The sequence below is a fragment of the Balaenoptera musculus genome, chromosome 2 (genome assembly GCF_009873245.2).
Source record: "Balaenoptera musculus isolate JJ_BM4_2016_0621 chromosome 2, mBalMus1.pri.v3, whole genome shotgun sequence".
Lineage (NCBI taxonomy): Eukaryota > Metazoa > Chordata > Mammalia > Artiodactyla > Balaenopteridae > Balaenoptera > Balaenoptera musculus.
The window spans coordinates 91,926,200-91,941,790 of record NC_045786.1 but is presented as its reverse complement, the minus strand read 5'-3'; positions in this window follow the sequence as shown (position 1 = coordinate 91,941,790).

The window sequence follows — 15,591 nt, the reverse complement described above, 5'->3', positions numbered from 1 at the left end:
TGGGGGTGGAAAGCCGGCTACTCTCTATCTGTATCGTTTCATACAAGAAAGGCCACTTTTAGCAATTTAAAAAGTAGAAAGGACAGAAATTCCGAACAAAGGCCAGTTTGTGTTTTGCTGGTGGGGGTGGTGTTTGTTTTATGTACATGGGTTTTAAACTAGGATAGTTTAAAGGCTTATTTAAAAACAACAACAACAACAAAAACTGCAAACCCTCCCCTCTGCCCAGTTCCAGGATGAAACTCCTTTTGAATCTTTAAGAGATTTCGTTTGGTAATTCACTTCATGCCTTTAAGTGATATGCCGACTTATTGATTTAACTGCAGATGGATCTTTCAAGTGCACACATTTAATTTATAAGAAGCCCACTACATGCCTCATTTCCACAGGCAAGCATCTGGGAGCCCTGGAATCAGAGAGTTCAGAGCCCCATCCACATTCCTGACTGTCGCTGCCTCTGCCCACACTCCTCATACCCAGACCCAGAGCCACACTAGTTCCAGCGGGGAGCCCTGTGGGACACACCTGGTCACTCGGCAGGGAGCTGTTTGTGAAGCTGGCCTCTCCTACACCCACCCACCCAACCACCCACTCTCAGACACAGCTAGCCTGTCAAAATAGTTCTTGGATACACAACAACCTGACAACTTGCCTGCCTCCTTCCAATCCACGCACCTCAACCCTTCCTCTATATTGAGCCAGAGTGAACTATCAAGCCCCTAAATACTTCTGTGGCTCCCAACACCTATAAGATCTAAGGTTTTGCAAGGCAAATATGACCCTGATCTTCCTTGGCCTTCCCCTTTGGCTGCTCCTCTCCCCATCCCTGCTGAGTACTTGTGTTCTGGTTGCAAACAGTCCTCATGACACTGTTTCTTACCCTGCGCCTTTACTGCAGCTGATCCCTCTGTGGAGGATGTCTTAGCCCTTCACCTTGTTCTTGCTTCCTCATCCCTAAAGCCTCAGTTCAGGGGCTGCTTCCTTCAGGAAGGCCTCCCTTCTCCAACCTTTCCCACTCGTCTGTCCCCATCTCACCCATCCTGAGTGGGACACCTTCCTGCTTCTCCCTGGGCATATTTGCATCAGTGGGCTTTCCCCACTGTCGTTTTTATCTCATCTGTGTCTGTTTCCCATGCACCAGGCTAAGAACGTAAGGGTCAGGATTGTGACTGAACTGCCTTTATATGCTCACCATGCAGCACAGTTTCTGGCACATAATAGGTGTTCAACAAATGTTTATTGAAAGTGCAGATGGGAGGTCATGTGATATTTAGCTCACATTTTCCTGGTACCATAGTTATTTGTATACGTGATTACCTCTGTATACAGTACAGATCTTCGAGGTCAAAGACCATTTCTCACTTATCTGAACACTCCCAACAGCACCCAGTGCTCACAGTAAGTGCTCAGTGCCTAAGTTCATGCTGCATGAGTGAAACAACAGGTGGGCCAGAGCCCTGGCCTAATCCTCAGAGTTGGCAGAGACAGCAGAGCCAGCCGGCTTCGCCTGGCCCTGCTTCCCCCAGGCCTTCCCACTCTGGAGTAGCGGGGCCCAGCTGCAGAGGGGAGGCCCTCATCTCCCATAGTCCTCTGGCCCCCCTCAGAAACAGAAAGGAACTGTGATGAGGGACCCTGGCCCCCTCTCTGCCAGCTGAGGACAACTGCAGGGATTGGATACAAAAAGAGGGCAGAGTCGGGGCACATACCATCCTTTTTTTTCTTGTATGAAACGTAGAGTATATTTAGAAAAGTATATACCATGCATGTATGCAGTGTGAAAAACAATAAAGCAAACTCCTGTGTACCCAGCACCCAGGCCAACGAAGAGAACATTCCAAGTACCTTAGAAGCCTGTGTGCCGCTCACTGACACATTCCCCCCAGAGGAACCATGATCCTGAATTCAGTGATAACCCTCTCCTCGCATTTCTTTATGGTTTCCTACCTCTGTGTGTCTCCCTAAACAATATTATTTCGATCACCTGTTTAAGCTTTGTGTAATGGTACTCATACTAAATATATTCTTCTGTGCCTTGCTTCTCTGGCTCATCATTGTATAGTTTTTAAAGATTCATTCACGTTAATGAGTGGAGCTTTAATTTGGTTACTCTTTTTTCTTGTATAGTATTCCATTCTGTGAAAATACTACAATTTAATTATCCATTCTTGTGTTGATGGACATTTGGGTTGGTTCCAGTTTGGGGCTACTCTAAAACATTCCACATGTGTCTCCCAGTTTATGTGTACACGTCTCCAGGTACACTCCCAGGAATGGGATTTCTGTGTTGTAGGGTATACATGATCAACTTTACTAGGTAATTCCAAACTGTTTTCCAAAGTTGTTGAGTGGCCTATATTTTTTAGAATGATGCCACCAGACGTGACCCAGGGCAGAGGCGGCACGCCAGCCCCAGGGCCAACCCCATGAGCTTCTTTTCAGCAAGGGGGAAAAATCAGACAACAAAAGAGTGCGCGTCACGGCTTCCCTGCCCAGACCTATAAGCCACAGTCAACAAACCTTTATGGACAAGCAGAGAACCATGCGCTGGGCCAGCATTGAGTTAGTACAGACCAGCCTCAGAGAAGGACAGTTTTGTTTCCACTTACTCTGCCAGGCAGAACACAACTTTGCCCTGGAAGACATGGAAGAGTATGGGCTAGACAGGTAAGGGAGAGTTTTCTTGGAGAGAGGAATGATATTCCGAGCCCAGGGATATCTCAGCACGGGCAGTAACCTCCCCCCGCAGAGGACAGGGGATCAGTGGAGGAAGTACAGAGGGCTGCTCTTGCCAGCAATAGACGGAGGGAAGAACGAAGAGAAAACTAGGGCTATGCAGGGAACCACAGAGATAGGCACATCTCCATCCAAACACACCTGTGTCCTGTGCCCACTGGGCAAACATGGGTGCACACATACAGACACGCACACGGCTGCACGCACCAAGAGACAGGCTGTTAGACATGCCGCAGGAGCGGAGGCAAGGAGCGTGAGCTTGCAGCTGCCAGAGGGAGATAAGCCCAGCACTGGGGGCCACCTGCCTGGCCCGCCTTGAGAGTCCCCCCTGCGCATCCGCCTGGGCTCCAAGAGGCAGCCTCTGCAAAGCTGAGTATTTTCACGGCAACGCAGGTCCCACCCCAAATGCTTGTTCTATTTATGGGAACGGAGTAGCAGAGTCTCAGTCCGTACCTGAGTACCTTGCCTGATACTGCCAGGTTGGGCAAGGTTGGGTGTACAGTAGGTCCCTTTACTTGCTGAAATAAAATTATTTACTTAAATTTATTATGAGATGAATTAAGATCTAAAATCAGAGGAGGAGGAATCTGAAATGAGAAGAGGCTAGGGAGGTGAGACCCGATGTCCTTCATAACTGGCCTGCAGCCTACCCAGCCCTTTCTTTCTTTCCAGACTCCTGCTGTTGGCCCAGAGTGGAAGGGTGGGGTTGCGGCCATTGCAAAGTTGTTCATTAAGACTGGAGGGATGGGAATTTTGTATGACTGCAGTTACCTGGGAGAGCAGGGATCTGCTCTCCAATGCTGAGACTACTTCCAAAGTCCAGAGCTAGCAACAGTGCAAGCTAAAGAATCACCACCTAAAAAAAGTATATTTTACTGTTTTCCACGAAGTTTGAATCCTGTTTTATCTCTGATTATAATTAAAACTTGTTTCTGCAAGATGAGCGAAATGATGACAATTGATGAAGTTCTGTAATGGGCACATGGATGTGTATTGCATTATTCTACTTTGTGTTCGAAAATTCTCATAATAAAAAGTTAAAAATAAAAAGATTTTAAAATAAAATTAAAAAAAGAAGCACCACCCAGATATGCAGACCCAGCAAGTGCCGTCCCCTCTCACTACCTCTCTCCCTGGCCCCGCCTCCTGGGTGCCTCTGGGCAGAGTACACCTTGCGGTAGGTCCTGCAAGGCTGAGAAGAGGGCAGGTGGGGAGCAGGTTGGCCTTTGGGATCTTCATCTGCCCCGGGTACCCTCCTTTCCTGGGAGGCTGCCTGGCTCCAGAGTGAAGGAAGGTGAAGTCCACACTGGAAAGCAAGTGGGGCCCTGCCTTGTCTTCTCCTGTGCAGGATGCCCGGGTGCTTGGAACCCTGCCACACACACCCCTAAGCCCCATTCACCGACCCCCTAGGGGCCTTTCGAAGTTTCATGCTGCAGTTTTTCTGCTCTCCCCACCTGATCACCCAAACTTCCAAGTGGGCTAGAGACTCATGTCCTGGACTCCTCAGCCTGGGAGAGGCCCCGGAGGTGCCTCAGAGTATGTGGAACCTGCTGTCAATAGGCAACAGGACAATCTGTAAGTAAGGCTGTGAGCCTTCCCCAAAGGAGGGTCAGAGAAACACAGGCTCCCCGGTGTTAGCTCTGTGGTATCTCCCTCACTAGTGGGTACCCTTTCCTACTTCCTTATCCCATATTCTGCATTCCTTAAACTTCCACATTCCCCTCTGCCTTGAGGATGGGAGCCCCACGTGGCCACTCCTACGGGCTCAGCCCTCTTTCTTCCCCACAAGGTTCTCTGAGCTGTCCCTTCCCTCCACTCCCTGCCGCCCCAGCCTGCCCCATTCGCCAGGAAAAAGCCACCCAACTCGTTTCCCTGCAGCCTCATAGAAACTTCATCACTCTGCACCTAGAGAGTATGCAAGGGTTTCCTGGGGTCCACCACCCAGTCACACTGCCAGCCAATGGATGGACCTGCTTATCCAGCCTCCTGCCCCTCAGGTAGAGTACCCCAGACACAGCCCACTTGAGTGACCCACCTCTCCACCCCTCCCCCAATCCCCAGCTTGGTGAAGAACGACCGGCATTGGGTGCCAGGATTCAAAGGCGAGGAACAGTTATGGGGCCAAAGGAGCTTACAGTCTAGTTGGGGAGATAGATGTGAAACACTGATAGACACTTAATCACGCCGGTCAGTTCTAATGTTATCCATTCTTTAAGACCCACCATGAGCACCACTCATCCAAACACCCTCTGTCTGGTTTGCTGCTGAATCCCCAGCATTAAGCCTGGCTTAACGGAGGTACCCACCATTAAATACTTGCATAATGAATGCCTTCCCTGGGGGGCTACAAGAGGGGACCACCTGTCCTCCTGTCACCCTTCACCAAGCTTATTTAAATGAAATCAGATTTAACTAAAACATCCAGGGCCGACTTGCAGGGGGAGGGGCATAAGAGGACAGGAGAAATCCCAAGGCTTCACCTTGAACTAAATTCTCCGATCTTTTTAGTAGCAGCTAAAAGAGCAGGGTTCTGGGGCCACAGATTGTAGCTTCTTGGAGAAGCCATCTGGACTGCCAAAGCCAACACTATAACTTTTATGTCTTCAGATTTCAAAGAGTCTGCCCTGTCGAACCCACAACTGTTGTAATCCAGTCACTGAATTGAAGTCAGAAAATTTTATAGTAAAAATAGCGGCAGGGCCTGGTAGGCAGCGTGGCAGCAGGAGGTAGTTTTCTAAGCAGATATGGAAGGTCCAGTGCTGTGCCCACCTGGCAAAGCAGGCAGACTGCAGAGCCGCTGCAGCACAGGCAAAGGCTTGCTTTCTTTGCCAGTCATTCATTTATTCATTCATCATTCAGTAATTGCTACTGAGAACTACCGTGTGCAGGCGCCCTGCCAAGCTGTGGGGAAACGGCAGGACCCAGTGCAGGCACGGGTCTTCACCCCAGCCTCTCGGGTGTCAGGCCTTACCCTTGCTGGCCTGGCTTGGCTTGGGAGGGAGGGAGCATTGCCGGTTCAGGAGTGCAATTGGGGGGGGGGGTAGGGATCAGGGAGCCTCCCAGCTAGGGCAGCCTCACTTGTCTGTCCCATATTCGGATTTTTATCCTGACAGCCAGCAGGAGTCATAGAAGGGTTTAAGCAGGAGAAGGTTGCAGTGTGATCGGTTTTGGGAAGATCCCTCTGGCTGCTGCGTGGAGAACAGGCTGCAGAGTGGGGATGGGGGGATGGGGTGGGACAGGGCGGATGCAGGGGCCGGGGCTGCTGTGCTGGGGTGGGGAGGAGGTGTGAGGAGTGGAGGTAAATGACAGTCAGGCTGTGGTGATGGATTAGATATGGGTGGTGGCTGAGGAGGGAGAGGGAGGTGCCAAGGATGACTCGCAGTTTCCTGGCTTTGGAAAGTGGGTGAGGGCTGGTGCCTTTACCCCAAAATCGAAACACTGGGTGAGCGCTGGGTTTGCCTGTAGTTGGAAGTTGGTTGAAGTGTATGTGATGTCCCCGAAAGCACATTATTTCAGTGTCAACATGAGTGCAGAGGGCAAGCAAAGGGTACTTTTGATGAGGGTTTGCAAAAGGAACGTTCTTTTTATAAAGAAATAGGAAAATACACTCAAAACATTTTGTTTCCCTGTCTAATAGTGAGATGAATGTTGCTCACAGCAACTTCATGTGTAAAATCCAAACTAGTTGCTAACAGACATTTGGAAAACACAGAAATGGAGAATTGTTTGGGGAAGCTCATTTAGGAACAAGAGATGAAGGAACAATTAAAAGTGACAAGGCTGAGGGCTTCCCTGGTGGCACAGTGGTTGAGAATCCGCCTGCCAACGCAGGGGACACGGGTTCGAGCCCTGGTCCGGGAAGATCCCACATGCCGCAGAGCAACTAAGCCCGTGCGCCACAACTACTGAGCCTGCGCTCTAGAGCCTGCGAGCCACAACTACTGAGCCTACGTGCCACAACTACTGAGCCTGCGCTCTAGAGCCCGCGAGCCACAACTACTGAAGCCCACACGCCTAGAGCCCGTGCTCCACAACAAGAGAAGCCACCGCAATGAGAAGCCCGTGCACTGCAAGGAAGAGTAGCCCCCACTCGCCGCAACTAGAGAAAGCCCGCGCGCAGCAACAAAGACCAAACTCAGCCAATAAATAAATAAATTTATATAAAAAAAAAGTGACAAGGCTGGGATCTGAATCCTGACTCCTCTACTTCTTAGCTGTGTGACTCTGGGTAAGCGATCGAACCTCTCTGTGCCTCAGTTTCTTCATCAGTAAAATGGGAATAATAACTACCTGTTTCATAAGACTGGCTGAAGATTAGAAGAGAGTGTATAAAGAACTTAACCCAGTTCTGAGCTCATGGAATCTCTCCGGGAATGTTATCTATCACTACAGAACACACTCTGACAGAGAGAAACAAATGAAAAAGAAAATTGCTGACTTCCCCATATGCACTTCAGTAAAGAAGAAGCGTTGCCCATATAACCAATCATGATTTTTGCAAATCCCCTTGTAAGAATTTTTAAAATTAGGATAATATTCCCAAATCAGGGGAAATGTTCGTCAGACCTCACGCTTCAGTCTTGGTGTCACCTGACCAGCTATTTATTGTCTGACTCAGTCTTGCCTGGGTCATATACTCTTGGCTGGGTTCTTCAGTTTCAGAGGGGCTCTCCTCTGCTGGGTGGAGGGGAGGCTGTCCAGGTCAGACGCAATGTAATCAGCATCACCTTCCAGGTCCTCTGGTGCCTGAACAGTGCCAAGTGTCAGTGGCGCTGTGGTTGGTTAGCATAGCGCTTGTGGCCCAAACTTTAGTTTGGGGGCCTCTCCAGGGGGTGTCTCTGCTGGGAAAAGCTGATCTTGGGCTCCTGTGCGTTCACTGAGGTTGAAGGAAGATGGCCAAAGAGCCACCAGTGACTCTCTGCCTCTGCTCTTGGTTTCAGAAGACTGGGGAGGTCAGTGGCTATGGCTAGAAGCCTGTAGGAGATGGAGGCTTGGGGAATGTGATTAGCGATGCCACCGAAAATCTTTCCAAATGCAGAGGAAGATGGCTGGGGTCATGGAGACTGCCCCGGTGTTGGGAGGGTGAAGTGGGAAAGCCATGGGGAGAGAGGCTGGCTCCTCCCCCAGACGTAGCAAAGAGAGGCATCCAGCCTGACTGAGGCCAGAGGGGGACACACTGCAGCTGGGTGGACAGAATACAGCCACGGGCACCACGTAGTAGGGGCTTCCAGTGTGAGACAGGGTGCAAACAGGGCTTGCAGGACTGGATTCCAATACCAATACAGAAACAGGGCAGACTGCAGGCATGGCAGGATGGAGGCGTGATAAAGTAGACTCATAACTGCTAATGCTTTGAGGGCATTTGCTGTGGGTCAGGCACTGTTCTAAGTACTTTGCATGTTTTAAGAGGCTATAGAGCCAGGACTCCAACTCAGGAAGTCTGGCTAGAGTTTGTATTCTTTAACCACTACACTACATGAAATGTGAAAAGAGCAAAGGTTTTAGACCTACAAAGGGTGAGACCTCTGTTAACCCTTTATGCTAAGTGCCATATTTCTTTTTTTATTTTTTAAAATTTTATTTATTTATTTATTTATTATTGGCTGTGTTGGGTCTTCATTGCTGCACGCGGGCTTTCTCTAGTTGCGGAGAGCTAGGGCTACTCTTCATTGCGGTGCACAGGCTTCTCATTGCAGCGGCTTCTCTTGTTGTGGAGCACCAGCTCTAGGCACACGGGCTTCAGTAGTTGTGGCACGCGGGCTCAAGAGCGCATGGCACACGGGCTCAGTTGCTCCTGGCGTGTGGGATCTTCCCAGACCAGGGTTTGAACCCGTGTCCCCTGCATTGGCAGGCCAATTCTTAATCACTGCGCCACCAGGGAAGCCCTAAGTGCCATATCTTAAAAAGCAAAGATAGGAACCACTCCAGGCTTGTGTGATCTTGAGCAGTCACTTAGACTCTTCAGGTCTCAGTGTCCTTATTCATTTGTAAATTTGAGAATAATATTAACCTAAAAGGGTTGTTGAAGATTAAAGAAAGAAATGCGTGTTGAGTGCCTGCCCAGGCCTTCTTTAAGACCCCTGGCTTTGGAAGACACTGCCCATTCCAGATCTGGGTTTCCTCATGGTCCCAGGAGTCTGCGGGTCTGGGTTCAAGGAATCACAGTGGATACACTCCTGGATTTCCAGTCCATAGCCTCCCGGGTTCCTCAAAGGAGGGATCCCCTTAACATACTCCTATTCGATATCTGAGTGGACAAGTGTCTTGATAGCAGTGACCCTGAGGAAGCTGAGGTCCCAAGCGACCCACATCCAGATCATCACAGACACTTTGTGTTTCTTGGAACCATCCTCCCCACTCCATTCATTTATTTACTCAGTTGCCATTTACCATTTACTATTCAGCTCATCAAACATTATTAGGCACCTACTATTTGCCAAGCATTACACCATGTTCTTGGGAGTAGTCACCCAGAAGAGCCCACACACTCTGGACCACATATAATTTCCCTTTTCATCTGCAGCCTGGGCCCGTGAATCTTGGAGCATGCTCAGTGAACAATAATAAAGGTATTATGAGAAATAGGCTGTGAGAATGTAATGAGGCTCTCCAAGTAAGGGCCAGGGAGGCAGACACTCCAAAGGCCTGGACCATGACACACATCTGTGTCTCTGTAGCCACAGTGCAAGGATCACAAACCTGAAGACCTTCAGGGTTCAGACATACATAAATGGTGGAAGAGGGCAAGGTGGAACCACGGCACACTGGAGCATGCCTGCCATGTAAAGATGGCATTTGCTACTTGGCACCAGCCTACTGTTGCAAGTGGAAATAGGGGCCAAAGGTAGCCAGATCTTCTGATTTTTCAAGAGAAACTGTAAATCTGGATTTTTATTTTAAATCTCCAAACATTTCAGCATTGACTCCTGATTTTAATCTTTTTTGAAAGCCCTGTGAGAAAAAAAGCTTGTCAAACAGAACTTGTCTGCCTGCTGAATTCTGCTCAAAGTTTGCCAAATTGGGACCCCTGAGTGGATCTGTTCAAGGGGAGAGGTAGAGGGCTATCCTGGAGCTAGGTTCTGAGGGACCTATAATGCCATCCTTCCTTGGATCCAAGGATGTGCGAGACACACAGGAAACCATAAAGAGGAAGTTGAAGCCACAGTCCTGCCTTCCAGGGGTTTGTAGACTCATCACAGAGACCCAGGCAAAGCAGGAGATGGTCAGGAAGGCATAGCAGTAGGCAGTGTGGGGACCCCTGGGAGTCCAGAACATCAGGGAGTGAGGTGGACCTAAGCTTTGGGAGACCTTCACCTGAGCTTCAGAAGACCTTCCCAGGAAGTCAGGCTTGAGTCTCTGAGGATGAGGATTCCAGAGACAGAGAGCCCAGGGAGCTCCAGGAACAAACATGAATGGGTATGACCTGTGCTGGAGACCCCAAAGGAAAGCCCTGGAAAGTGTGCTTCCAGGTGTCTGGGAAAAGGCTAGTAAGTGCAGGGCGATAGTATGAGGCTTCACTGATACGTTCCCACCCTGTCCTACTTGACCTGGCAATACCAAGTGTCGTGGTCCAAAGGGGCAGACAGCGGGGCATGGCTGTCCAGGCTCATAGAAATCAGGGCTGTGGGCTGGGGCCAGGGGATCCAACATGAGAGTCAGGCAAGCTGGGGTATAAGTCTCACCTGTGTGACTTGGGACAGGCATTAACTGTTCTAAGCCTCAGTTTCCTAATCTGTGAAATGGCAACAGTGATCATGCCTGCCTCCTGGGATTGGGATGAAGACGAAACCAGCTCTATATGGTTTTTAATCATCAATGTTCACTGCCTGAGAATTCCAGTCCCAAGTGGAGCAGAGAAAGAACACCTGGAGGGCAAAGCTGGTCCCCCTGCTTGCCGACTTCTTTCTTGCCACTGCTCCAGGAAATGGCAGGACTGCTTAGAAGGGGCGAGGGAGGAGATGGAGGAACTGGACCCTCCCCATCCCTTCCCCGGGGAGAGAGAAGGTAGAACCCGTGCTTGGCAGTGGGAGCCGCGCTGAGAGAGGACTCTTCCCCAAGGATAGACCCTTTCTGCCCAACCCACCTGGAAGGGAGGGCGGTGACCGGAGGTAAACCGTCCCTCCGAGAAGCCAGCGTTGGGTGGAAACCAAGGGGCAACATGCCCCCTGCATGAGCTATACCCCTCTGCTCCCCCAACTCACCTCCCCAGATCTCTGTCACGCCCAGATCTGACCAGGACCTTCCTTCCCTTAAAAGCCTTCGGTGAGCGATGCCTTGGGATGAAGCCCCCTGGCAGGGCTTACAAACCCGGGTGGCTCCAGCCCCGCTCCAGCCTCAACTCCCGACTCACCGCCTACTTCACAGCTCTGCGCCTTTGCTCAAGCCAGGACCCCTGCCCGGGGCATCCTTAACTTTGCCCCTACCGATGGCAGGTCTGCGTGGGGAATGCCTGCTCCTTCATAAAGACTTTGCTCACTGCTTAGCCCTTTCTCGAACGTTCTCGCACCTCACCCCAGCTCCACACCAGGGGCAGACCTTGGCACCCCTCCTTTGGCTTCCTCAGCAGCCATTGCGTGTTCCTGTCAAGAAGTTGTTTGTCAAGCTGTTTTCTGTCTACTTGTCCTTCTACCCCAACACATCCCAGCCCCCGACTGGAAGCTTCTTGGGAGCAAAAAAAAAAAAAAAAAAAAAAACCCACAACAAAAAAAACCCACTCTGGTTCCTCGTGGTAACCCAAGGTCTGGCCCTTTGGCCGGGGGCTTTCTGGCCCCTCCAGAATCCCTCCGGGGACGGACAGCTGGGCGGGGGCAAGGGCGAGTGGGCGGCTGGATGGAAGAACTAGAGCGGCGGATGGGGCCGCTTTTGCAGAACCGGAGCGGGTGGGGGTGGGTGAGGTGAGTCCTCGACCTTCTGCAGTCGGCTCCCGCCGAACCCAGCCCACCGGCCCCGCTCCCGCTCCCGGGGCCGGTGTCCACTGGGCCAGGTGATCTCGAACCTTCTCCCTCTCACACCCCAACAACAAACAACCCTCGCGCTCTCCCTCCGGAGAAAGGAGGTGGAGCCTGACCTCAGCCGGAGGCTGCAGCAGCTGCGGGAGGTGCGGGGGGAGGGCTCGCAGCTCCGGTCCTTGGGGGAGCCTCTCCTCCAGGGAGTGGCACGGGTGGGGGCCTTGGCGGGTTCCCAAGCGCTCGGGAAGCCCTCCGGCGGCAGCCTCGACCCTCCACGGGCGAAGGGAGGAGGGGCAGAAGGGGTGGCTTCATTGGAAGCCTGCTTCCGACTCTCCTTCTCGGTCTGGAGTGCCCTCGTAACCACCTCCCCCCCTTCACACCCCCCCCCCTCCTCGAACCCTGCGGCCCCAAGGGCCGGGTGGGACTGAGGTGCCGCGTTAACAGGAGGGCGAGGATGCAGCTCCGCCGGGCTCCCGGGAGCCGAGGGTGCCCATCCCCCACCCTCTTGGCTGGGAGGGGGGTTGGAGGGCCCACGGGGGTGAGACGAACCCCGGGGACTCAACGACAAGGACAGGAAAGAGCCTGAAATGGGGTTTAGTCTGCAGTTGTTGGGGCCTCGGTGGAGGCAACTTGGGTAAGGGGCAGAGAGGGCACCCCAAGGGGAAGGCCTGAGGCCCTAAGAAGGGTGGGAGTTGGGAGTTGTGAGAAGGAAGGAGAACGCAGAAACAGCTTTTTCGGGGCGGGGGGGCGCGGCAGGCAGCCTGCAAAGACTTCCCCTGGCCAGCAATCTGGACGCTAGCACTGGACAGATGGGGGTTTTGGACACCGCGCCATGGACATGTGTTCCCCAAGGTCTGAGTACATGTAGCCCCCCTTGTTCCTTCTTATGCAGAGACTGGGCCCACACAGGCTCCTGCCTCACCTTGACCTCCCCCTCATCCTGTGGCAGTGGGTGCCATTAGAGGAGAGAGAGGTCCTGTTCCATGCTGGGCGCTCAACAGCTGGCTCCTTGGCGGCAGGAGGGGGCTTTGCCCCTCCAGCTCAGAGTCACAGGGAGAGCACTTCTGCTTCCCCCATCCCTAGGGAAAGGGGCCCCAGCAGGTAAAGACCAAACAGACGGCTGCACTTGGATTTGCCTGGGGGCAAATAATTTCTGGAGATCCCTTTAAGCAGGGGGTTTCGATCCCTTTAAGAGGGAGTGGGTCAGATAAAAGGACTATAAAAGTCCAGCTTTCTTTATTCCCCAACACCCCCCCTTCCTGCGACGGGGGAGGGGGGGGCAAGTGCTGCAGCCGCATTTAATTGGTGTCCTGGTATCCCTGCCCCAAGGCACCGTGACCTCCAGTTTGTCCAGTGGGGATGAGGGACCAGGTAGCTCAGTCAGTGATCCTGACACCTAGAGTTCAGGCACTCTTGGGGGGGGGGGGCGGGGGCAAGGGAACAGCTGCCCCACTCCCAGGAAAGACAGGACCAGGGCGTGGAATGGAGGAAGGGGAAAGTGGTTACCGCCACCACTGCAAGGACTGCGCTGCCCCGCTGTGGTGCCCTGCCCTGTGCCAGGTGGCTGGACCCGAGGGCAGGCGGTCTGCAGGGACTGCGGCGGGCAGTGGGGGAGGTGCCTGGCGGCTGGACTGGAGATGACGGAGCAGCCAGTCTGTCCCGGCTGTCAGTCTGGTCGTACGTGGTGGGGGAGGGGTGTGCAGCGTGTTTTCTCTCAGCCCTGGATGTTTTCCTCTCCGCATCTCTCTCTCTCTGCTCTCCCGTTCTAAGGCAGTTAACCCTTCCTGATGGGTCTGGAGGCGACTGGGTAGAGAGAGCCCCCTGCCTGGAGGCAGAGAAGGGGTGGCTCTGGAGACCTGATGAATCCATTCCTCTCTCCAGATGAAGCAGCAAATCCTTTTCAGTGGGGGACCTCTGGGCTACTGGGTGTGCCAGGGTGAGGAAAGGTGAGGGGCCCCAGGCGTTGGCACAGCTGCCTTGGTGGAGTGGGGTGGGGGCAGCATTCATTCAGGAAAGGTTTAGAGGAAGAGGTGGAGCCCTTCCACACCTGGAAACGGCTCTGGACTGGAAAGGAAGGAAGCCCAGGTGAAGAGGTCCCCGGAAGTGGGGTGAAGAAGAGAGACCAAAAGGTCCCTTGGGGAACAGGCAGGGTGTGCAGCCCCTGGTCTCTTTGCTGGCTCGTTGACCAGCACTGACAAAATGGTTGGGGAACAGAGGTAGATCAGTGGGCTGGCATAGGAGGAACATCAAGTGCCTTCAGCCAGCCTCTGTCTCCAAACCATAGTGAGAGCTTCCTGGGGCAAAGGAGACAGCCACCCACATGGGGGAGGCTCTGAGAGTAGAATTCCTCCAGCTGCTGGGCAGGCTGGGCAGGCTGGGTAGGCTGGAATGGGCTCTCATGTCCACTCCGCCTCCTCTCCAATCAATGTTCCCTTTTTTTCCTCCCACCGGGGCCCCAAATAAAGACAACTCTTTCCCCACTTCCCCAGCCTAGGGCCATTGGATCTTCACTCCTGGATGCTGGGGAGAAGTCCAGTCCTCCAACCTCACCCTGCAACCACTTCCTAGGCCGAGCACAGGCTTCCTGCCCTTTGGGTCTCCTTTTCCTGTGACTAGGTACATTTCTTTTCTGACCCTCTTGGCCTCAATCCCTGCCCATTAGTGGGCATGAAGCCAAGGTCACCATAGGCTGGGCTGCTGACAGGGGCCCCTTCCCCTCTTCTGCCTTGGCTCTAGTCTGCCAGATGGCATGGCTCAGCACCAGCAGCCACCTCTGCTGTTACCCTCTACCACCAGTCTCTTGATGAGGGGTGGGGGACATCAGCTCACAGGACAGACAGGTGGAGGGGGTATTTCGTGAGGTGGGGGTAGGGCTGGCCTGATGGTGGTGGGGTACTGCTAGGAATCTTTGTCCTGGGAGGCTCAGGGAGGGGAGAAATCCTTTAGTGTTCTTTTATAGGTTCGGGGATTTTGCTTTCCCTAAGGGTGGGAGGTGGGAGAAGTAGGGGCAGTTGTCTTCGGATAACCTGGCCCTTTGAGAAGTTGCTGTGCCACAGTCTTAGTTTTCAGCTTCCATTCACACCCTCCTGGGTGGCCCTCTCCTTTAAATATGTCCCCCAACACAGCTAAGACTGTCTGGGCCCCACTGACAGCTCCAGAGGCAGATGGCAAACTGTCTTTTAGGGTTCTATTTCCCAGCCATAGGGGCTGGCAGCCCTGATTTTCTTAAAGTGCTGAGTCTCAAGGTCTAGGAAAGGCTAGGCATTATGTGTGGTGCAGGAGGAGTCCCTCAGCCACACTCCAAGGCTGGGTTTCTCCTCTTGCCTAGGCAGCCCCAGCACTGGGGGTGCTTCTCTCTGCCAGAGGTGTTCCTCCACTCAGCCCCTCCCTGGGCTGCTCCCAGGCTCTGGTGACTTGACACTACCCTTTTTGCCGCTCCTCCTTTTACTTCCCAAAGCTCCCCTCCCCCGCCTGAATTGGGAATGAGGCTTTGTTCTAGGGTGGACTCAGCATTTCTCAAGAACCTACTATGTGCGCATCCAGTGCTTGTTGAAGTGAAGCCCTTTGCCGGCTCTGGCGATACAAGGTGCCGAAGACACAGCCCCTTCCCGCACCTCACAGGGACCTCCCACACCTCCGTGTGACCTCAGCCTGCTGTGCCCACCCACCCCGCTGACCCCGCGAGCGTGCTCGGGCTTGGAAAGGCACGTCTGTGGGTGTGAGACGGAGCCACAGCATTCGGTGACTAGGGGGAAGCCAGGTAAGTGTCCACACTTGGTCCCATCCTGGCTTGGGGACGCGAGAGAGGGAGTCCAGCCTGGGCTGTCAGGCTGCCCACCCCCTCCTCCCTCCCCCGGAGAGCTCTGATGTTCCCCGCGGTGGTGGAAGAGGGTGTGTGGGTGTCAAGGAC